At 47.1% G+C, this 24143-nt stretch overlaps 1 protein-coding gene across 10 annotated transcripts in view; it reads right to left on the bottom strand.

The window, feature by feature from the left end:
• KANK1 (KN motif and ankyrin repeat domains 1) overlaps positions 1-24143 on the bottom strand; it is a 209761-nt gene that overhangs the window by 43659 nt on the left and 141959 nt on the right. The window contains exon 1 of one of the 10 annotated variants that reach the window (XM_027615026.1): positions 21735-21868. The exons of 7 other annotated variants lie outside the window; for them this stretch is intronic. The gene's annotated coding sequence lies outside the window, so the exon portion shown is untranslated. Of the gene's footprint in view, positions 1-18097; positions 18293-21700; positions 21869-24143 lie in introns of those variants that run through there. 2 more of the 10 variants (XM_027615028.1, XM_027615029.2) reach the window with 2 other exon arrangements.

Genomic DNA, 24143 nt, shown 5'->3' with positions numbered 1-24143 from the left:
TCCCAATTATTCTAATGTTGTTTTATCTTATTGTATCGCTTATCTCTCGAATTCTGCCCTCGTGATCCCGCAGTTGTTTATCTTTTTCTCAGCCTCTTTATTTTCCATCATTTGGTCTTCTATATCACTGATTCTCTCTTCTGCCTCATTTATCCTAGCAGTTAGTGCCCCCATTTTTGATTGCACCTCATTAATAGCCTTTTTGATTTCGACTTGGTTAGATTTTAGTTCTTTTATTTCTCCAGAAAGGGTTTCTCTAATAACTTCCACGCTTTTTTCAAGACCAGCTAGTATCTTTAAAGTCATGATTCTGAACTCTAGGTCCGACATCGTACTAATGTCAGTATTGAGTAGGTTCCTGGCAGACGGTACTCCCTCTTGTTCTTTTTGCTGAGGTGATTTTTTTCGTCTTGTCATTTTGTCCAGAGGAGAACAGATGAATGAGAACAGAATGCTAACAGGTTAACAACGTCTCCAGCAAATACACTCTAAAGTAATCAGAAAAGACCTGAAACCAGGGGACAAGAAAGGGAAAGGAAGAAGAGGAAAAAAAAAAAAGGAAAAAGAAAAAGATAAAAACAAACAAAAACAGAACAAAACAAAAAAAACCAGAATATGATCAAATATGATCAGGCTAGTGCATAGATCAGTGCCACACACTAGCTTTTGGGCATATTTTGGTCTGTTAGAAGAAAGTGCCTCCTAAAATTTTAAAGGAAGAAAGACTTATATATGTACAAAATAAGGGTTGATACAATGAAGGGATGGCAGATGACTGCAAAAATGAAAATTATAAAAGATTTTATAAAAGGACTTGATAGGATAAGAAGTTGTTTTTAAAAAGAAAAAGAAAAAAAAAAGGGAGAGAATGTGATCAGGCAGGAGACTAGAACAAAGCCATACACGAGTGATTTAGGGTATATTTTGATCTGTTAGAAGAAACTGTATCTCAAAATTTTAAAGAGAGAACTTATATATATATATATGCGAAAAATAAGGGTAACTACTATGAAGGGATAAAAATATGACTCTAAAAATGAAAAATAAAAAATGTTTTTTTTAAAAAGGGATTGATAAGATGTTGTTTGAAAAAGGGAAAAAGAAAAATTCAAGAAAAAAAGTTGAAAAAATTAACTTTGAAAAACTAATGAATCATGGTAAAAAAGCCATGGATTCTATGTGCAGTATTCCCCTAGCGCTGGAGTTCTCCCGTTCTCCTTGATCGGTAAACTTGGTCTTGGCTTGCTGGCTGTTCGTGCTGATCTTCTGGGGGAGGGGCCTGTTGCCGTGGTTTCCAAATGTCTTTGCTGGAGGCGGAATTGCCCCGCCCTTGTCCGTCCAGGCTAAGCAAGCTGCTTGGGTTTGCTCTCAGGAGCTTTTGTTCCCTGCAAGCTCTCCGTACAGCTTTGGAGGACCAGGGTGAAAATGGTGGCCTCCCAATCTCCGCCCGGAGGAGCTGAGAACTCGGGGCCCCGCTCGTCAGTGCGCCCCCAGAGAAAAGCAGTCCCTCCCGTGTCCCCGGTCTCCGGCCGCACTCCGTGCTCACCCGGCCTGTGACCGAGCATTGCTATCTCTGGCACCCGACCCCGTGTGGAGTCTCCAAACCCAGCAGATCCCTGCGGTGCGCTCCCGCGCCGCTCCTCCCGGGGGAGGAAGGGGAGTCTCCCCGGCTCTGCCGCTTGTTGGGTCCCTGCTGGAGGAGCCGTGGCCCGACTGGGCCGCGGATCACAGTTTATGGGAACCCCGAGCTGAGAGCCCGCGCCTCGGCTCCGTCTCTGCAGCCGGCTTCCCCGCTCCGATCCCTGGGAGCTCTGGCGCACTCAGGCACCCCCGGTCTTTCTGTGACCCCGAGGGTCCTGAGACCACACTGTCCCGCGAGGGTTCCATCCCCCCGCTTAGCCACTGGAGCGACGTCCCTCCGCGGAGCCAACTTCTAAAAGGTCCGATTTTGTGCTCCGCGGCTCTAGCACTTGCCAGAAGCGGCCGACGGAGGCCCCCTCCCCCGCCGTCTGTCCTCCCGATTATCGCCTCGGATTCACTTCTCCGCACGTCCTACCTTCCAGAAAGTGGTCGCTTTTCTGTTCAGAGTGTTGTTGCTATTCTTCTCTTCGATCTCCTGTTGAGTTCGTAGGTGTTCAGAATGGTTTGATCCCTATTCAGCTGAATTCCTGAGACCAGACAAAATCCAGGTCTCCTACTCCTCCGCCATCTTGCTCCGCCCCCCTACGGTCTGCAATTTGGGGTAACTAAACACCCGATGAGACAACACTAACTAGAGACAATGTCCCAAGTCCAGAGCAAATTCCCTTGTGTACAGAGAGAAGCCGAAATCAACAAACTGATGGTAATTCTACTCTTTATTTATGTATTTACCACATATAAAACTTAGAGCTCCGTGAGAGGGGCCCAATTTATGGCCTCAAGAAAAATTTAAAATTTCCTTGCAGCTTAGCTGCATGAGCAAAGTGAAATGCAGATATGGATATCTCAAAAATAACTTTTTTTTTTTTTAAGAGAGAGAGAGAGAGCACGTGTGCAAGCCAGGGGAGGAGCAGAGGGAGAGGGAGAGAGAATCTCAAGAGGACTCCACACTCAGCACAGAGCCCCATGGGGGACTTGATCTTACGCCCTTGAGATCACGACCCGAGCTGAAATCAAGAGTCGGATGCTCAACTGACTGAGCCACCCAGGGGCCCAACTTCTTTTTGTCTTTTAAGTAAGCTCTATGCCCAATGTGGGGCTTGAACTCAAGACCCTGAGACCAAGAGTTGCATGTTCTACCAACGGAGCAAGGGAGGCACCCCAAGAATAATTTCTTTTAGATTAACAAAAGGTGTTATATGATCTTCACTTCTCAAGGAAATCAAACTTTCCAAACAGTATTTGGTTTGGGCACACAAAAAAATTAATACATTCACTGTGAAGTGGGAGATTAGACTAGATGGTAGTAAATTAGTCACAGGATTAACCTATTAGTGGTGGTTCTCAACTGGGGGTAATTTTTGCCCCCCAGGGGACATATGGCAATGTCTGGACACATTTTTGGTCATCACCACTAGAAGGGGGTGCTCGTAGCATCTCGTGGATAGAGGCCAGGGCTGCTGCTAAGCATCCTACAGTGCTCAGGACAGCCCCACCCTCCTAAACAGTGGATTATCCAGTCCAGAATGTCCGCCATGTTGAATCAGAGAAGGCCTATGCTAAGGACAATGAACAGAGTCAAAACTTCCTGTAGAGCGATTGAAAACTTTGGCCACAGAAGTCACAGTCTTCAAGGCCCCCACTTCTTAGTGGGGCCATAACATCATGCTCCAGGGACAGGGTAAAAAATGCCACTTCTGAGCAAGAAAACGCTAAATACTTTTCTACACATGCTACCACAGCGAGCCATTCTTTAGTATGAGCAAAACACACTGGAGGTTTCTGGACTAACACATCCTGGTGGACTTTTCAATGGCCAAAACTTTGATATTATGACTTTATCTGTTAGTGAGGATACTTCTTCTGGTTTCACTGCTGCATAATCTAGGCCCAATTACTGGCTGACTGACGGCACCATGAAAATAATTACACCCATGGGCCACAACTTACACGCTTTTTATGTGTTTTTCTTTACCAGATGTTCTACCTGAAGTGTTCAAACTGAAGAACTTTGCTTCCTGTGACCCTACGTTCTGTACTCCCATGAAGCATGAAGGCTCTGCCCCAAGAGCTGAGTCAGTCCCTGAGAAGCACATAATTATCATGGATTGCCACATTTAAAAGCAGCAGAGCTGCAAGCATCCTGTTGTTGGAGGCAGTTGAAAAGACTCCACATCAGCTAGGGCCGAGAGGCAGGAAAGAAAACCAGAAGGATGAACTTGCAGAGGGAGAGAAAGTTCTCACGATGTTGATTACTCAAAGTATGAGAGCAACCGAGTTAGCAAATCAACTTCTCTAGGCTCGGATCAGTGGGACAGAGAAAACAGTAAAGTGGAATAGATCTTTCTGGACAGGTTTAAGAGGAAAGTTCTGCTGATGGCATTGTTAGCATTAAGACTGTCAGACCCAAGGACCTTCCCTGTACCAAATCTACAAGCAACCCCATTTGGGGCAGAACATACAAAAAGAAAGAGAACAATGTAAGCGTTCCTCGTTCTGCTTTAAAATAACATAGGACAGATGAGATTTCCTCCTGTTCTTCCATTTACCAAGAGTTACTTTTTCCACCGGCTCTTTGCCCCTCCCAGTGAGCACACCCGCCCATCCATTCATGCACACAATGAGCACCTACTAGGTGTCAGAGCCTGTTGAGGCAAGCCTGAATTTCTATTCCCACGAACCTCCCCAATACCACCCAGGCCTCTCCAGGTTGCAGCTATTTGAAACGGTCACCCAGACGCCCGTGTGCGGAAAGTGACAACAGTAAAGAAAGCAAAAGTGTAACCCGGAAGTTCACAGGAAATACCAGGCCAAGTGACCTGTCATATGCAGCCTAAGTGCGATTTTATAGGCTTGGTTTGTTAATGCGGCTAAGGTGGTAATGTGGTCTTGTTTCTCACATCTCACATTTCTCCCTCTAAATGTTTAGATTTCCTCCCAAGGCTGATCTCATCTCTGCTTTTTTAACCTTTGCCCACAGACACTAACCTGCACGCCATCCCCACACCTTCCACTGTCTCGCATCACCAACCGTTTTCCCTACTGGCTTCAGGATCCCACATCCCATAAAGGGCATGCTGATCTAGGGAAGGCGCGATGACCAGACTGAAAGAAGGATTTTATTCTTTCATTCAGTAAATATTTATGAAGTACCTACTGTGTGCCAAACCCGGCTAGGAGCTACTCAGCGAATCAGACATAGAGCCTGTCTAGGTGAACTTGCAAAGTACAGGAGGAGAGAGACAAGGGGCTGCAGAAATGAAGGACCAGCGGTGAGGAGCGCGGTGAAAGTCAAGCACAGGGAGCATGCTGGACAGAGCAGGGGGTGGGGTGGGGGCGGGCATGGAGCGCACTGCCGCAGGGCTGTATTTGAGGAGTGCACTGGGCACGGTGCAGGGTGTGTGCTTGCAGGGGGAAGGGGACAGGAGCAGCTCTAGGTAAAGAAAACGCACACACCTAATATGCCACTTGTAGACACTGAACGAGGGCTCTGCCCCAAGTGAGGCAGAGAGGGGGCCGCGCCCCAGCCAGGCAGGGCCCCGGGACTCAGGCTTTTGGCTCCTAAGTGCACTGGGAAGCTATCGAAGGGTTCTAAACAAGGGAGTGAAATGATCAGATCTGCATTTTAGTAAGACAGCTCTGGCCAGATGCTGGGGTATGGACTGAAATTCCCTTCAGCATCCTCCAGCAGCTTTCCATGGGTTGCTCCAAGTCCCCATGAATGTTTCCCCCGGTGTCACAAGTTCCTTTGCATGGAGCGAGTTTAAAACAACTCGATACTAAGTGTTAGCTCTAGTGTTAAAGCCACCAGAACTTCGAATCTGCATTTGGGGTGACCTGTGGCCTATTGGGAAGGCTTGACAACCTCAGCTACTCTGGTCTGGGCTGGGGACCAGGATCAGCTCTCAGGACTCATCCTCGGGGGCTCTCTCCATGACCTCATTGTGCCGTTAAAAAAGAAAATATTTTTCTTTAAACGAGTGGATGACTCACTGCAGAGAAAAATGATAGGATTTCCTTTTCTGAAGGTCATGAAAACATGATAAATCTAATCTGGGAGGGACACGCGTGGCGCGGGTGGGGGTCTGACTTAGCGCTCTGAGATGCAGAGTACAAAACGGGCTCTGTACTTGAAACTCTAGGATGGGAACTGCAGGGACTGAACACGTCTGCGAAGCAGAAACATTGCCCCCGACAGCCAGCAAGCGTCTCTGCAAGGGAGGGAAAGACAGACCGGCAAGTTACTACCCCCCTTTACTGCTCCCGCCCCAGCCCATACTCTACCCACACCTGCCCAGGTGCTGAATTAGCTAATGCAAAGGCTAAAGATAGAGGATAGGGTCTGGGAGAACCCAAGCAGTACACGCTAAAAATCCAAGTCTTCCACTCACTAAGCTGGTCTCTGACAAGCTCAATTTCAGGTCAGCCTGTCCCTACGGTCACTTGTCATAGTCTGCCTGCCTGACAAGGATCTCGCTGCAGGTGACCCCCAGGGCCTGAGGTGCATACAACATCGAGAACTTAGAGAATACATGCTTGCCCATGAGTTATTCTCAAATGTCAGCATACTTCAGATTGGCTCTATAAAGACGGTGTCAGGATGCCTGGGTGGCTCAGTCGGTTAAGCGTCAGACCCTTGATTTCAGCTCAGATCATGATCTCAGGGTTGTGAGATTGAGCCCCACATGGGACTCCACACTGGGTATAAAGACTGCTTAAGATTCTCTCCCTCTGCACCCCTGCCACCTCCCCCAACCCACTCACTCTTTCATTTTTCTCTTTAAAAAAAAGAAAAAAAAAGTGTCCATCTGGTTCAGAAACTCCTTCAGGTTCTCAATGTCCCAATCTGGGAAAATTTCAGCATCAAAATATTATGATTAATGATACAGCAGATTACAACCTGGTGAATAAACCAGGGACCTCTGAGCCCACGATGTTATAATATATAAATACACTAGAGTGTCAACTACTGAATAAAGAAATTATGAAAACAGAAAATCATCACTTAAGAAGCATTACAACAGTGGCTGATTTGGGAAGGAATCATCATCACCGGATCCTACAGCTTATGAGCAGAGACTTCTACTGATGAACAGGGTACTGGGGTGGCATCACAATACCTTCCCATAAAGTACTTATCGACCACAAAGGGAAAAACGGTGACTCTGTGGTGCAGGAAGCTGACAGACACCCAGCGGGCCTGGCACCGCTTCTATGGTATTCCTGTCTAGAACGTATGGCGTGAGTCCGGAAACCTCGATGGATCCTACCTGAAAAGCATCCTGCAGAACAGAAGGCCTCTCTTTAAAACCATCAAGATCAGGGCGCCTGGGTGGCTCAGTGGGTTAAGTGCCCGACTCTTGGTTTTGACTCAGGTCGAGCCCCACATAGGGCTCCGGGCTTGGCGGGGAGTCTGCTTGAGGATTCTCTCTCCCTCTGCCCCTCCCCCAGCTCACTCTTGTGCATTCTTTCTCTAAAATAAATAAATAAATCGGGTTTTTTTTTTAAAGATTTTATTTATTTGAGAGAGAGAATGAGGGAGAGAGAGAGAGAGAGAGAGCAGGAACGGGGAGAGAGAAGCAGACTCCCTGCTGAGCAGGGAGCCCGATGCGGGGCTCTATCCCTGGGCCCTGTGATCACGACCTGAGCCGAAGGCAGACGCTTAACCGCCTGAGCCACCCAGGAGCCCCAGTAAATAAATCTTTTTTTAAAAAAATCCATCAAGGTCATGAAAGAAAGGAAAGGCCAAGAACTGTTCTAGGCTGATGGAGCCTAAAGAGACATGGCCAATGCAGGGCCCCCCTCCCCCCTGACACACACACACACACACACACACACACACACACACATGCACACACACAGAATGAGATGGAGCAAATGTGGTTAAGTGTTAACCACTGGGGAATCTGCATCAGGGTGAAGGAGGTATGAGAATTCCTTTAAATTTTTGGCAAGTTTGAAATTTATTTCAAAATAAATTATACATATATGCATAGGTAGAGAGAAGGAGAGAGAGAGATAATGATAAGCTTCCTTTGCTTGTGCCTTCAGCGCTTTTGAGGGACAGGAAAGCAGCAAGCCAGTCACTGGGGAACATGGCCAAGACGCCGCTGATACTCATATATGCAAATGAGGCAGTTTTTTTTTTTTTTTAATCAGGGCCTGATGCCTCTGCTCTTCTCTATTACATATTCTTTGAGGAATGTTACATTTGTTTGAGGTATCCCTGGAAATGTGAAGGGTTTCTCAATTATTAATGTCACAGACTGATATGCCAGGAGCCCCATTAGAGAGAATAAAGTCTAAACGCTCCTTTCCGGGGGGTGCCTGGGTGGCTCAGTCGGTTAAGCATTTGCCTTTGGCTCAGGTCATGATCCCGGGGTCCTGGGATCGAGCCTGCTTCTCCCACGCTCTCTCCCCCTGCTGCTCTCTCGCTCTCTCTCTCAAATCAATAAATAGAATCTTAGAAAAAAATAAACGTTCCTCTCGTGGCATCCAAAATCTTCGACAATCTGGCCCCAATCCAGCACCTCAACCTATGGAACAACTTTCAAGCCCATCCACCTTTGCTCATTCTATTCCCTCCACCTGCACTGCCCTTCTCGTCTCTCAGGATTAACTGCACTGTCCTGGCTCAACCCCAACAGCCCATCCTTTGTCAAAGCTCCACTTATCCTCAGCTGCTCTGTCCTGGGAGGAACTGGTCACCTTCTTCCCTCTGTTCTGAAACACTCTGCCTACACATCCTGATGAGCAGGCACGTGTGGGTCTTCCCTCACCAGCCAGTGTCTTGGGCCGGGGGGGGGTGGAGAGTGCAGGAATCAACTAGAATTTCTTTTTCTATCCCTGAGTGCTTGGCACATAGCTTGCTCAATACATGCTGAAATGAAAAACTCTGCATCAAGGCATCTACAGATTAGTCAGGAATGGTGGGGGAAGACGTGTAATGATCAAAGCCAGCACTCCGGGGCCAGACTGCCTGGGTTTGGATCCTGGTTCTGCCACTTTCCAGCTGTTGGCAAGTTAGACCCTATTTCAGCTGTGTAATTGGGCAAATAACAGACCTGCTTCACAGTGTGGTTGCGGACTGCTTAGATCGATGCCTGCAGCCTGTTATTACTATTTACTGTGACTGGATCACCCTCTGCTGTTGGGTGAGGCACCCCAGATGACCCAGACTGCCTCCCCGCCACCCTGCTGCTTCTCCCCCACTCCATGAAGTTCGGGTTTGAGGTGCTGAGCAAACGGGCTGGCTGCGACACTGAGGTCTACCCTGGATTGTGCCTCTGGGCGTGGCTGGGAGAGATGCTAGCTGGGCCGTGCAGGGAACATGCTCGTGCGTGCTCGCTGGGCGCAGGGAACGTGGAGTGTAGGTGCCGGTTAGGGGATAGAGGAAGGCCTGGCCCTGCGTCAGCCATGCAGGAAGGAGGTGAGATAAAATAAAAGCCAAAGTTGGCGAACATCCCTAACCTTTCTAAAATAAATTACGGCCAAATCAAAACATTCTCTTCTCGTAATACGGAGACATGAGTCCACAATGTCATGCTTTCAGCTCTACTGAAGTCCTAAGAGGAAAGCGCCTCTTGAACACACTGTGCAGACTTTAGTGGGCTTTAGAACCAGGGAGCACATCTCCATGGCAGTCTAGCTGGGCTCGCCTAAATTGGGGAAGGTGTAATCTTCATAAAACAAGAACAGGAGCTATAAATATTTCCAAGTTCATGGGCAAGCGACGGACAGCAGGGGCCTGGAGTGGCACGGTGCGGCAACAAGGTCTGCCTGCATAGAATGAGAAGCTGGGTGGGCCTCTGGAATTCCCGAAGGTTTCTTCCAGACTATGACCCCCTCCCGACTGCACTTCCCACAGAATGTCGTCACACTGCACGCTACGTGATGAGGTGGAGAAAGCGGGGCATGGCAGCAGGGTCAGACCAGATGAGCTCAGGCAGCCGGTGCCCGTGGCCTTGTCCTCGGCCCATTTCATCCAGCAGCACCTTTCCAGACACATCACAACAACCGGCACAGCCTACCCACCCCCCAAACCAGCTTCCCTTCGCTGTAGCTTCAGTTCTGTTCTGGGCCTGCCGGAAGAGTCCAGAAGCCAGGTGAGCAGCTGGGAGGGGAGAAGGTGGAAAGGGAACGGAATGGGCCGTGCCTTAGGAAAAGGCACTGCGCGTGAAGGAGGCACGTGACATGGCAGGGCCCTCTGTCCAGCACTCCAGGCCAGCTCTCGGGGTCAGCCACTCTCGACCCCAAGTCGGTCTTGAAAGAGCCACAGGCCTGCTTCAGGACCTGCCGCTCACCACCGAGGCAGTGCTTTCTGGTGTTCACGGTCTCGTTTGGAGAGATACTAGTGAAATACAGCCCGACTTGGTCATGCATGCACAGCAGAGAGCTAGGCTGGGGACTGAAGGCTGTCCTCCAAACTTTCTTCAAAAATAACACGTCAACTCTGAGGGTAAATAGGAAATGTGGCAGTTCTAGGAAAATTCTGTGGAAAGCAAAGGAGCACAAGCTGAGACAGTGGGACAGAAAGGGCTTTTCTAATAAAACAGCATCAGGTTTTTTTCGGGGGGGGTGGGAGGGGAGAGAATTGGAGTAACTGTATGAATCACAGCCCATATTTTGTTTTATAGTGTTTATACAAGAACAAGAAGCCAGCTTTAAGGCACACAGAACAGCTCCCCATTAGAAACACAGAGCTGAAAACAAATGACCAAAAATGGATTTAGCCACACACAAAAAAAAAAAAAAAAAAGAAAGAAAGAAAGAAAAGAAGAAATTCTGGAACTTAAACAAACCATAAACTCAGAAACGCAAACCTTAGCCTATATGTACAACCTTTCATTCCCACGACAATGACATCTTTATGTCAAAGCTGAAATATCAGTGAACCCAAAATCAAGTACCAAGGTATCCTTTCCAGCTTGTAATAAAAGCAAACATTTTTCCTAACACACAGAGCTTGAGTTCATACTTCACCAGCCCCCAACTCCCCACCCTCCCCCCAAACTTCACGCTCTCCTTTTTTTCTTCTTTTGGGCTTTCTTACTCACCTCCCCAGAAACAAAGTAACTGTGATTTTCAGCAAGCAGGAAGCCAAGTCTCAAGCATACTTCCCTCGTCATTAAAGGCGCTACACACATCAGCCAGGCAGAGAGCCCAGGATCTGCTGCAGAGAATTTATTTATACCCATTTGGAATTTCCTGACCAACTAACAGCCTCCTGGCTGTGGAGTTTAATTCCAGCACTCCAAGCGCCAGAGAGACAGCAAAATCTACCAACCAACAAAATTGCTAGCAAAGATCTTAAGAGCAACGAATAAAGGAGTGGAGGCAGATAGATCCCATGCCCCTTTCGATTTTTCAAGCACACTATCTTCATTTTCTTTAGACACCTGAAATGCTGACCTAGAGATACAGTTGCAAACCTGCTAAATCGAGGAAGAACTGAGAAAAGCAACAAATGCTTTGAGTTTTTCCCCCGAGTCCCTTCCCCAAAGCCTCCAGTGCTAAGAAAGGCTCCCTGTTATAATCCGAACTATAACTCAGCAGCCATCTGCTGAAGGAAATGATTCAGTTGTAGGCTGAGCCCAGGCTGGGCTAGAGGCAAGTGGTTTCTCTGCTTGCTTTACTCTTCGTTAATGCAAACGTGTAATTTGAAGGCTAAAAACACTCCTGGTTGTAAACCACAGACCCGAGCTTTTATTTTAATTTTTTTCATATTCTCTTACACGTCTTCACCCAAATTCGATCATGTGACTTTCAAAGACACAGACTTAAGTTCCCCAACAAGTGCATTCTGTTTTAGGATGATAACATCTTTCAGCAACCTTTGGTTTCTGTTTTAAAACGTAAGAATGATATGTTCCTCTAATGATTTAAATACATCACCTAAAAAAGAAAGAAAAAAGAAAAGAGATGGTATTTTAAGACGCATTCTTCCCTTGGCCTAAGAACACTGGATAAAAGTGACTCTAGAAAAACAAGATTTACTGAACTCTGTCTATGGGGCAAACAAGCAAAACCCGTTCTAAACAATAAAACAGAGATTAGCAAAGATTAGGGATGACTCGAAATCACCTGCTTTGCAAAATCCAAAACAGGGTGTAGCTACGAGGAGAGAGGCACAATTTTATAAGAATCCACCGCATTTGCCTTGTCTGGTTCATCTTGGGGGCCATGCACACACACCTCACTCCATTTACCTCTGGCTCCAGCCTCCTGGCCCAGATCTGGTGGCTGGATAATAATCTTTGGGACACATATCTTTGTGTGAAGCTACAAGGACTAAACGTTTTAAGATGATGTGGGGGCTCATCTGGGCTTATTTTACATCAAATAAATAAACTGATTCAAAGAAAAATAATAAAACTAAGAACAAAGCTTCAAGGGCCAGATACTCTGAAATACAGAGTCCAAATCATTCCAAGTTATTTTACCCAAAAACACCTACCTTAGGTAAGAGATTTGAGTTAGGTCTCTTTTTTACTTTTCTGGGGAGAGGGGCTCAAAAAAAGGCTTTATTGAGATATTTACAGACCATAAAATGTACCCATTTTAAAAAGTGAATAGTCTGATGAGTTTTAGTAAATATATACAATTGTGGCATCCATCCCCACAAACCAGTTTTAGGAAACACCCATCATCCTAAAAATTCCCTAAGGCTTGTTTTATCATTTGCTTTTAACACAGCAAGTTTTTTCTCTGTACTTGTGAGAAAATTCTGGTACTACTCAGTCACGTGATTATATTCCAAACTAGGTATTATTATCCAAACACTTGTTCTTAAGAACTCAATGGAGGAAGGCATCTGAATGTAGTGTTTCTTAATCCTGCAAAAGAGAATACTGCTGAATTTTTATTTCACAAACATTGTGTTTGGGTTAAGAATACAGCTTATTTAAAACAAACAAACAAACAAAAGTATAGCTTATTCCCCAAACAGCTGAAGGTAATTATTTTGTATGTGTGCTTCCATTAAGGTGAGGTCTAGCAGAAGAAGTCATAGTATACAAATAGATATGTAGTCCTTTATGAAGGAGGACAAAGGTTGAGAAGGAAGAATAATTAAAGATAGGAGCTCTTGCTGCCTGGAAAGTGCCGGTCACACAGGCTCCTACTGTTGGGAGAAAGACACACCTGTCTGCCTTTACTCTTTCTTAATTTATGTACAAAAGAAGCAACCAAACGAGACCTGGGAGGACGGGGATGTACTCAAGGCTTTTCCTCGGACAGGTGCAAAGGAGCCGGGAAGGGAGACTCCCAGTGAGAAGGGAAATGCACTGTAGAGGGAAGCCTTCTGGGTCACCAGGCTGCCCGAGGGCACCAACAGTCTTCATCCCCTGGGTGGCGGCTGCAGGGCTCTGGGCTGCAATCAAGCCTAGCTGAGCCCGCAGTTGTGATGCTTACGGATTACTGCATCAAGACTTTTTCCCGGGGTCGGGGGGGGGGGCAGGGGGCTGTCCCCTAGTCTAGAGAGAAAACTGATGTTCAGTGAAGTAGTGAGTGTAACAGTGAGTTACATTTTGGACATCGTGAGATGCAGAGTTCCTGACACAGCCTGAATTTACCTTCCTCCCCCAGTACGGTCCTGCTCTCCCTGGTAGCGGTTGCTAATACCCCTCCAGCCTCAGCGGGGCTCTGAGGCTCTCAGCCGCCCCCTTGCCTGCATCTAACCCACACACAGATGCGAACTCATTGCAACTCCATGACGGCCCTGGGAGCGAACTAGGATCACTGGCATTTTACAGATGAGGCTTACATCATCCATATCGCTCGCTGCTCCATCCCTGTGTGAACGCTACGTAGTAGTGAAAGGCCACATTGGAGGTCTATTCTTTCCTGCACCTTCCGAGGGCAGAGGAAGGCGGAGGTGGGGTGGGGGAGCAGGTGTCTCTGAAGGGTGGGGAGGAGAAGGAACCCATTTTGGCTTGGATTGTTCTTTCCCCCTCTGATGTGTTTTCCCGACCTTCCCAGACAAAAATCCTCCAAGTTTGCGCAGACCAGCTAAAGCATCAGTGCTGTCTGAAGTTGTCCGCCTCATCCTTCTGGCAGCCTCTTCCCTCCAGGCTCTCAGAACAGCTTGTTTTGCCCTCTGTTCCTACTTGTGCACACATCTCACATCCCGACAGACTTAGAGGAGCTTCGTCCTCTGCATCTCAACCAGTGCCGTGCACCCCCCCCCCCCCCCCCCCCCCCCGCTGCAGGGGCCCGGGGCCCACTCAGTCAATTTAATTCCTTCCAGAGGAGCCACACTCTGCGGGTTACTTTTTCCTTTTAAAGAGATGTACGTACAAAAACGTCAAAGATTCTAAGTCTGTGTCCTCGTTTTATAGCGGAGGCAGGCCTCTGGACCAGAGGGGGCACCGTAAGAACATCACTTTTAGCCTCCAAGTTGTGTAAGGGCCAATGCTGGGACCTCCCAGACAGGCTCCCCCCTCCCATAAGTTTTCAACTCTGCTGCACAATTAAATGGCCCGGGGCTGTTTTTTAAAAATGCTGAGTTGCGGGCGCCTGGGTGGCTCAGTTGGTTAAGCGTCTGCCTTCGGCTCAGGTCATGATCCCAGGATCCTGGGATCGAGCCCCGCATCGGGCTCCCTGCTCCGTGGGAAGCCTGTTCTCCCTCTCCCGCTCCCCCTGCTTGTGTTCCCTCTCTCTGTCTCTCTGTCAAATAAATAAATAAAAATCTTAAAAAAAAAATGCTGAGTTGCCTGCCCCCCACCCCAATGAGTCAGAATCTCTTGGAGGGGAGCCAGGGGCATTAGAATTTTCAGAAGTTCCCCAGATGAGTCTACACTGAAGCCAGGAAGGAGAACCCCCGCTTCAAACCAAGCAAAATCTGCAACTCAAAGCATGTTCTTCCTTTTGGCTTACAGGAAGCTCAGAGCCCTAGTGGGGGCAGCCCCTGAAGCATCTAAGTACCCTCAGGGTCCAGATCATAAATTCAAGTACCTTTAGAGTCCAGGCTAGTAACTGAAATGAGGGGTCCAGGGCAGCTGGGGGAGACCAGACAGCACCTCTTCCCCCAGCTCACTTGGGCCTGTAGAAGCACCCCACCCAGCGAGGGCACATCTTTTGACTTTTCAAAGGAAGCTGAAGAAATTAGTATTTTTATACGGAATTACCTAACTTAAAAGTCTTGGCAAGTGATTCAAGGTAAGACAAAAACCTTGGGCTGGTCACACGGAACACACTCCCGGCCTCAGCGCTGTGACACCGAGCAAGGACTCCGTGCTATCCATCTGGGATCCAGTTTCACTCCTGTTCCTATACCTTCTCCTTTCCCATCTTCCAGGTGACCAATTTTTTTCTTGCCTATTTTATCCTTTTTTAAAGGTTTTATTTTTAAGTAGTCTCTACATCCAACATGAACTCACAACCCCGAGATCAAGAGTCACACGTTCCACTGAGCCAGCCAGGTGCCCTTTCTTCCCTTTGTTCCCTCGTTGGAGCAAACTATAAAACAAATTAGAAAAAACAATTCTCATTCTGCCGCATATTGACTGACTTACTTGTGTTGCATTGAGCTCTCTTACTACCACGATGTTTCATTTAAAAAAATAAAGACCAGGGCGCCTGGGTGGCTCAGTGGGCTAAGCGTCTGCCCTCGGCTCAGGTCATGATCCCAGGGTCTCCCGGCTCAGCGAGGAGTCTGCTTCTCCCTCTGCCCCTACCCCTCCGCTCGTGCACGCCCTCTCTCTTGCTTGCTCTCTCTCAAATAAATAAAATCTTAAAAAAATAAATAAAGACCCAAACAACAGCCTAGGATCCTTACCACCACGTCTCCTGAAGGTAAACTTAACGTGCAAAAACCCCACCTGTAAGTATTCATCTTGAAAAGTCATAGATTGAAAGCAGGATGCTCTGTTACCACTCTCATGGAAGGCCTGGGTTATGTCTGTGATATTTTAGCCTCCTCACAGCTCCCCCCCAGCCCCTAAAGAATCCAAATACCTTATGGTGCTACTTCACCCCGCCTGGGCTCTTGGACCGGTGATGGGTGCGATACAAAAGCTGGTGTCCAAGGGAACTCCAGGGAGGGAGAGCGGTGTGGGTGGAGCTCCCTTCCACGTCCCCACTGGCTCCTTCTCCACCCACCTCCACCACGGCCCAAAGGGCTGACAGGACCCGAAGGGATCACGGGACAGATCCAGTAAGGGCTTCTAGCTCTTTGTTGCCCTGTTAGGTGTGTAGAGCGTTGGGTATTGGAACAGGACTCCTCCTTCACACGCCTGGATTTGAAGGATCTGCTCTAAGACTTTAATGTAAGGGGAGATTTTCCAAGGAGAGGCCACAGTCAACATGAGGAGGGTGTGCCCAGCAGAGGCGTGAGATTCTGGCCAGGACGGTAAGATGAGTACGAGGACGCTACGGGTGATGGGCGCATCTAAAAATGCCAGGAAGAAGCCCTCTGTCTGCGTTACAACTTACTCAACAGAGCGCATTTCCTCAAACCCACTGAAGTCTTAACACCAGAGTCACACTGAATTTCTACACGTCAGGCTTTCTTTACAGTCTGGGGTGCCCCCCGATTATTACTTTCATCAGATTTGGATAAACAGACTGTCTCCTAATATATTTTCACCTGCGCCTTAAAATCAGCATTTAAAAGGCCTGTGACAAAATGACTTGAGGCATGAAATAAGGGGATTAAAACTTCAAATTAGATTGCCACAAAGACTATAGACGCCACAAACAGTAAGAGTCTATTTAATATTTATTTATAATTTATGGGTTATAATAATTATAATTTATTAGCGATAATTTATTTAATAATTATTTAATTAAATAACCGTTTATTTCCTCCCATCTAAAAGGGGGGCAGGGATATGTAGAGACCTTCCCAAGAGAACTGTGGGAAAGAACGCAGGCCGACCGGCCGGCCATACTCCCAACCTTAGAGGCCACCAACTCGGTTTCTCATCCACAGTTCCAACTAGCCCGCTGAACCAAACCAGGTGACAAGCCTGGGGCAAAAGGAACTGGTGAGAGCTCCACCTCCTGTCTCTTGGCTAGGTCACTAACAAGAAAGTGGCCATGGGAGCTAGAAAGAACCTTCCAAATGGCCTTGGACCAGCATCCTCCCTGGACAACCCACGTTACACCTGGTCACCTCTCCCTGGAATGCAAGGCGCTTAACCGACAGTGTCATTTTAAGCCTACATCAGAGCACGTGATGGAGAGAAAGCGGATCCTACCCCTTGCACTTAGAGGCGAGAGGTAAGAGGGGGAAGGCCGTCAGCGAGTGTGTGCCACGGGCTGAAAGCCACCTGTTCACCCGGGAAAAATACCCAGGTGCACAGGCTGGGAGGAAACTGCAAAGGGAGTAACAATGTAACAAAGGCCAATGGCAGGGCTCAGTTCAATCACACAGATTCTCAAGCAGGCACTGTGCCCGTGTCTCGCTCTGGATTCGCTGCCCAGCGTTGTGCCGGCACAAGGTAGGAGTGCTGCAAACATGCGCTCCTTGAACACGGAGCCCGGGGACCCAAGGCGGAATACTAAGCAAGCCACAATGGGTACACCGAGGTGTAGACGATGTGACTCTTGCCTCCTGAGACCCCAACGCTTATAGACTGGTGAGGCATATACCCCTGACTCTACATTAAAATACACAGCTCTCCAGGAATTAAGAAGAGGTAGGGGTGACGTCCCCCGGGAGTGCCTGAGAACGCTTGTTGGAACAGGTCAGAGAGGAAGCTGCTCTTGAAGGATAAGAAGGGCTTGGGAGGTATGGGAAAGCCATCCAGATCAAGAGAACAGGGCTTTGAATGAGCCCCTAGGAAGGGAACAGGGCAGGTGGGCTGGGGAACAGCAGTGGGGATGGTGCAGAAGCCCCCGCTGGCTTCAGGACCCTCTGCCCAGAGCTGGTCTCTTGCTGCCTGGAGCCCTGGAGGGCTGGGAAGGCCCACCAAGATTTTTGCAGGCCTCAGGACTGAAGACACAGAAACAGATCATGATTTCTGTCCAAATGAGGCCAAAAACAAAAGCCCAGAGTTAGGAGCGAATAGAGATTAAAGGTAGTGAAAGCCAAACAGGTTTGGAGAGACTGAAAAAATAACAAAAGTATCGACGGTTCAGTGCTCCTTCATCTTGCCAGCCATCCTTAACAAAGTCACAAAGAAGTGACAGTAAGGCAAAGAGAGACCCACCGTCACAGGACATCAGGGTTGGTCCATACCACAAAGAAGGTGAACAGCTGCCCTTCTGCCAAATACGTTTCTGTGTGGTCATTTAAAAGTGAGCTCCTGAATGAATGAGCTAGCTCACTGCACTTCTGAAGTATTTTCACTGAGTTTTGTATCCTTCCTTCCGGTCGTTCCAAAGCAACACCCTGATTTAAATTCACCACTATTTGCAAAGTCTGCTTTTTTGTCATCAAAGTGGCCAGAGGACAGAAAACCAAAGAATAAGAGCCCCAGAGGGAAAGCCCCCAGCTTTCGGTCCCCTTTACCTTTCTGGAAGATTTTCTGTCTGGGGATTCTTCACTTAAAAAGCAGTATCCTGGGGGTGGAGGTAAGTTCCAGATGCTGGTTCCTAGTGCCTCAATAATGTGTGAGAATCCACAGCTCCTGGGTGATGCATGAGAGTGTACAGGGCCGTGCCCAGGAGCTGGTGGGATTCCTTACCCCCCAGAAGTTTACGATGTGACACTGCCAGGCAGCTGTGCCTGGGGCAGATCTGGAAGCTGTGTAAAGCGTGGCGTTAATGGAAAAACTTGGTGGCACAGGGCTTCGGTGTTTTGCAATTTTTTTCCTGTAAGCTACACTGTTGGAATGGTTTGACATGTAAACCGTTCCCTCCGCCCCTACCGGCCTACAGACTGCCAGGTCTCCGCCCTGGCGCGCTCTAACAATCGGTGTATCATCGGGCTGATTCACCCCTTGCAGGGGTGGAGTCCCGGCTGGGAGAGAGGGCACAGAAAGCCGGCAGGTTTTACTGCCTCCTGGGACAGCTCACGGCAAGACAGATGAGTCTTTGTCCTCCCAGCTGGAGGGGAACACGCCAGATGAACTGCCTCAAAAAAAAAAAAAAAAAAAAAAGCCCACATTTCCCTGATGAGCCCCTGATTTGATTACTGCATCCCTGTCAGTCAATCAGGAATGCTGGGGGAAAGGAAATACATCAGCCACACGTGGTGGGTATACGGAGTGAGCGGAGGAGGAGACGGGCAGTGGAGGAAGAAGGAACACTTTTTGGTTTTTGTTAGAAGAAAGGAAGAGGTGATGCATGTAACTATGGGGGTGAAGACACCACGTGGTTGGGCTTAGGAATCTTTAGAAATACCACGTCTCTCTCTCTTGTGTTTCGAGTCTGGGGACGACCTCCTTCTTTTCTTCCAGGAGACTCCGAAAAGTGCCTGTTGCGGCCTGCTTGTATACAAACATTTAAAAAGCCTTCGCCTGGCGGACAGTTGTTGCAAGAGAAAAAGGCCCTCAGAAAAGTGGGCAGGAATGGGAACATCTGACAGTGCAGGATGAATCAATGTTTTCACAAAATTATTTGCAAAGCTGATGGGATTTATTGACTAAACCAAACATTGTGAGACTAGATTCAGAAAATCACGTGACTGTCTCTTGATTCTACCGAACAGAGATCATGCCCGGAGTATGAAAGATCCCGCAGAGAGAAAACTTTTTCACTTAACTAAGATTACGAGAAAGGACCTAAAATAAACTCAGCACCTGTGACCATTCAGAGCACATTGCTTCCATAAACCATCATTCCAAGCACCACCTCCTTTAAATAAAGGTTCATTGGGTGAAACTGTACCAAACCTCCGGACCCAGCAGGAGGAAAGTCACGGGCCACTCAAAGCTGGCCTGTCACACACGAGACAGAGTGAGAGTCCACAGATTGAACTTTGGGGATGAGAACACATCCCATCAAGCCAACAACAATCTGTCCATCAGCCCTGTTTTCCTTCATGTTCACAGTGCTGCTTTTCTATCTGTTGGTTAGAAAGGTCTCCTGAATATTATAGAATATTATTTAATCATATTCCAAGTGCTGCTAAGATTAGAAATCTGCTCACAATTAAAAAAAAATCCTCAAAATAGTCGCATACATATTTTTAAGTTGTGAGATCACTTGTCCATACAGAACTACCAGCTGAGATTACTAGGAGATACAAATGGGCCACATATTCAAAACACTTCTCATCTTCAGGATTCACGAGGAACTGCAGCCCAAAGCAGAGCCAGGCTCAGCCTCTGAAACATGAGCATACTTTTCCTAAAGCATATGGAAATGAGTGAATCAGTTCCAGCTCATTCCAAAAATATCCAGCAGAGACGCCAAGAGAGGAAAAACAGAATCATCAAAAAAATTTTTTTAAACTTAGAATTTCTACAAGTGTTTGAATCCTATCAATTCTGATTTCCTGGCTGAGTCTTCTACGAGCTTTTTATTAGAGAAGTCTCCTCCATGCAATTTTTAGGTATGCTGCCAGAAAAGAGCAAGAATTTACGACCTCTGTGAATTTGAGAATTATGCCGCTATTTTCTATGCCAGATCAAATCAAACAGCCTCTTAGAGAGAAGGACCCCAAAGCAGAAACTGTGAGCTGTGGTCATTCATTTCCCAAGCCCACACAAACCTTTCTCAGAAACTGCACAAAAGGAGATGAACTGGAATTATCTGGGACACAGGAAGACGGCAAACCCTTGGAAAGGAAGCTAACGAGCTATACTTCGGATGGGCTCAGCTGGCCCACCCAAGTCCTTTGAAAAAGAGGGGAAGTGCATAATCAGAAACACAAGCCAATACTCACCGATGGGAAGTCTGCTGGTGAGCAGGGCACAGGATATTCAAATTTTGTAGTTAAGGGCTGTTTTAATCCTTTGCCTCACTCTGCAGCTTCCAAAGGAGAGCAACAGCTCAAGGCTTTAACATCGGAGCGCATCACCCTGCTGGGTTTTTCTTTTGTGTTTTTTTCTTTTCCCTTGGCGCCCACACAGCATCTGGGCAGAAGTCTCCAACCGAAGAGTGTATCTTTGCCGAACACCTGGGACGGGCAAGAGCCTGGATTCTACCCTTCCTACACCCAAGCAGGCTGGGACTCACTGCCAGATAAGGCATCATTCCTCGGCTCAACTGCAGAGTTTAATCGCCTGTCTGAAATCTGAATGATGCTTAACCCATTAGGACTCGCTCACAGTCTGGAGCTTTATCAGGTGAAGCTGGGCTACTGGGAAAAACGGAAGCCTTAAGAGTGTGGAAACCAAGCAAGACCCAACGAGGGAGGGACTCTCCAGAATGTCTCTGGGGGCTGGATGAATTCTGGGGTTCTGATTTAACCAGACAGGCAAGTCTCTGAAATCCAGTGTCTCTTATTTGTAGGCGGGCTCGGCAATGTGAAACTCAAATGTAACTAATACTTAAAAAATAACTATCTTCTGAAACACCATCACTATAAGAAAATACATTATTTGTAAACCTCAACATGAAATGAGCCTTTAATCAACAAAAAACGAACAGTTTCATTTAAAGTTGAAATGAAATCCGATTATTAAGCACACCGAGTAACAGGATGAAACTGCATGATGTACTCAATACTAATATGTTTGTTAACTTGGCTCTTTGAGATAATTCACACTAAGAAGAAACTAACGTATCAACCTAACCTCTATCAGGGAGGACATTTTACTCACAACTCTTCTACTTTTGGGTTTCACGGAGTTTCCTGAAACACATACTTTCCCCCTTGATCTACTTTAATTAGGACTTCACAGTTGCCACACTTCTGATTTTTAATGTCAACAGAATGTGCTGAACAAAGGGAAAAAGACCCTCTGCATTCAATGTCTGGTTTAGCCATTGGCTAACTGTGTGGGCTGGGCAACTTGTGTTTTGTCATCTGAAAAGTAGGGACAGGTGGACTCATAAAGACCCCCATTAGCCCTTTACCTCTGTTTTGATGTCAGGCAACTGTGTTGTACCCTCAGCTCTCCGAACATACCGCTTACAAGGGAATGCAAAGCACAGACAGGAACACACATTTCATCCTTTGGCAGACTTTTCCAGGACACCCTGGAGGGTCACGGACGGTACTCACACATTGAAGGAGCCTCAGCATCTCATCAGCTCACCTTCTGCCTCTGGAGGAAGGCTGATGAAGACCACAGGTCTAAGACTCACCAGCAGAGACACACACACCCCCACCTCTGCCAGGCTGAGACTTTCCTTACAGATGGTCTCGGAAAACCCGGGGCGGTTCCAGCCAGACCAGTCAGGGCAAACTGGTCTCACACTTGACAAACAGCACGCAATTAATTCCTGCTGTCGGGTTCACAGCAGTGGGCTCAGAGTTCTGTTTGAGAAATGCTGCTGCCCGGGAAAAATATTTACACAACCAAGTGGCTTGCACTGAGCGGCAGAATTCTACCTGCTCAGCCACGAGTCTGGGGCCCTGGCTGACCTGGTCTTATCAGCGGCCTTTGTACCTCATTTAAGATCAGCATGGAGACAAAACCTGGAGCCAAATGACTGACAACAAGATTTAATGAAATTTATCATAAGAATTTAAAATGAGAACCAAGTTTTTAATGCAGTTCGATAAGTACCCTAAGTAAGTCAATAGATAGTTATCTGGAAAAAAATATATATATATATGTATATTGATGCTTTGAAAGAGGAATAGCAAGAGGGAGAAAAACCATAATAAACTACCAAAGGCAAATATTAGCAAGAATAAGGCTGGTGATGGGAGGCATAAAATGGTACTCCCTAATACTCATCTGTTTATTTCATTTAACTGTTAGACACAGGACAGTAATACAGTTCTTGCCTCAAAGTCAAAGCGTCTGAAAGGGCCTGGCCCGGTGGCCTGTGAACAGGCCCTTTTCAGACCGGGAATGAGCTCACAGAACAAGGGGCGCGGGGGAGGGGGGGGTGATTTCCCCTGACATTGGACTAGCGTTTTACATCTTAAAAAGTGTTTTTGTGGCTACTGTTTTATTTTTCCCTGTGAAGAAGGCAGGGCAGGTATATTATCTTCATCTGACAAATAAGCCACTTGTTCGTTAGCTTCAAAAGAGAGTCGAAGCTCTAATTAAAGTTTCACAACATTAATAATTAGTGTTTACTGAGGTAAACAGTGCATCCAGTTCACAACATGATTGAGAGACTTGAAAAAAAGCAGACTGTCCCCATCCCCGAAGCGCAGAAATAAAGCCATTTTCCTAACCAACGCCCCCCGCCTCCCCCCAGGTACTTCCTAGGTGTCCACAAGAACAGGGAACGGTCACAAGCAATTTCTATTAATGCTTGTAGCTCATCACATTAACGAATGACATTAGGGGACTCTCTGTAAGACCACCGTCAAGGGTTTGCAATGAATGCAAGCAAAACCGGACCGGTCAAAAGGCAGGATGGAGATCTTGTGCAGGAGAGGTGACAGACACAAAGACATGACTGAAGCTGAGGGGGTACATGGGGAGGAAGAAGATGAAGCTGGGAGGGGTGCCTAGGTGAGGCTGCCAGGTGTGGTAAATAAGAAGCAAGGACACCCGGCAAAATCTGAATTTCGAATACACGGTGAATACTTTTTTTTTTTTTTTTTTTTTTTTTTTTTAGCGTAAGTCAGTCCTCTATTCTATCTGGATGCTCTGTCCACAGAAACCCTCAGCCTCTACCAGAAGGGAAGGTCCTTGGAGGCAGGAGTTTTGGCCTGTTTGTTCTCTGCTGAATCCCCAGTGCCCAGAACAGTGCCTGGCACACCGGAGGTACTCCAGGGATCTCTGCCATGTACTAGTAAAGTGTATTTCTTCAGCTAGGCGGGATGCACACAGGTGCCTGGCACATCACCTTCATGCATTTTGTCGCTGAAACTTAGGGCAATACATTTCACAAATTACAGCAGTAACTTAACTGCTCTTCTTTTAAAATCAGTACCTTTTATTCAAGCTAACCGAAGGACTCAATGGGGAAGTCAAAGGATAAAGCGACTCTGAACGGTCCCTTCCTCAGTTTCAACTCTCAACAGGGACATGAATGTGGGATGTCAGTCCTCAGACGTGTTGGCAGCCAAGGGCACCGCTCGGCCAACTGGTTCTCTTCTCAGCTGGCTTCTTTTGCTCCTGCTTTGTTCCTAAGACCATGAAAAGTGTTTCTGGTGCCAATGCCCTGACCTCAACCTTTAGATGGGATTTTTCCTCATGTTCTATGGAGCCCAAAGCACTGATTTTTTAGGGGAGGGGGTGGGGGTCGAGACTCCTTTTGGGTACCACACACGTAGGGGAAATACAGTTTAAAAAAGTATATTTGATATTATACTTTATCTTTGGAAGATGAAATAAAATATACAATTTACCCCACATTAAAAACTTTACTGAACTACTGAAATTATTTATTTTTCTCACCAGAAGGATCAGTAACCAGCCCTCCTTTGCCGCCAAAAAGCCCTTTTTATCTCATCTTAATCTGCAGCCTATAAATGTTCATACGTTAATTACATTTTGAAACAGTGTATTTATAACCAGCATATACTTTTGCATTGT

This window comes from Zalophus californianus, chromosome 13, assembly GCF_009762305.2.
Source record: "Zalophus californianus isolate mZalCal1 chromosome 13, mZalCal1.pri.v2, whole genome shotgun sequence".
NCBI lineage: Eukaryota > Metazoa > Chordata > Mammalia > Carnivora > Otariidae > Zalophus > Zalophus californianus.
This window is presented reverse-complemented; position numbering and strand designations above follow the sequence as displayed.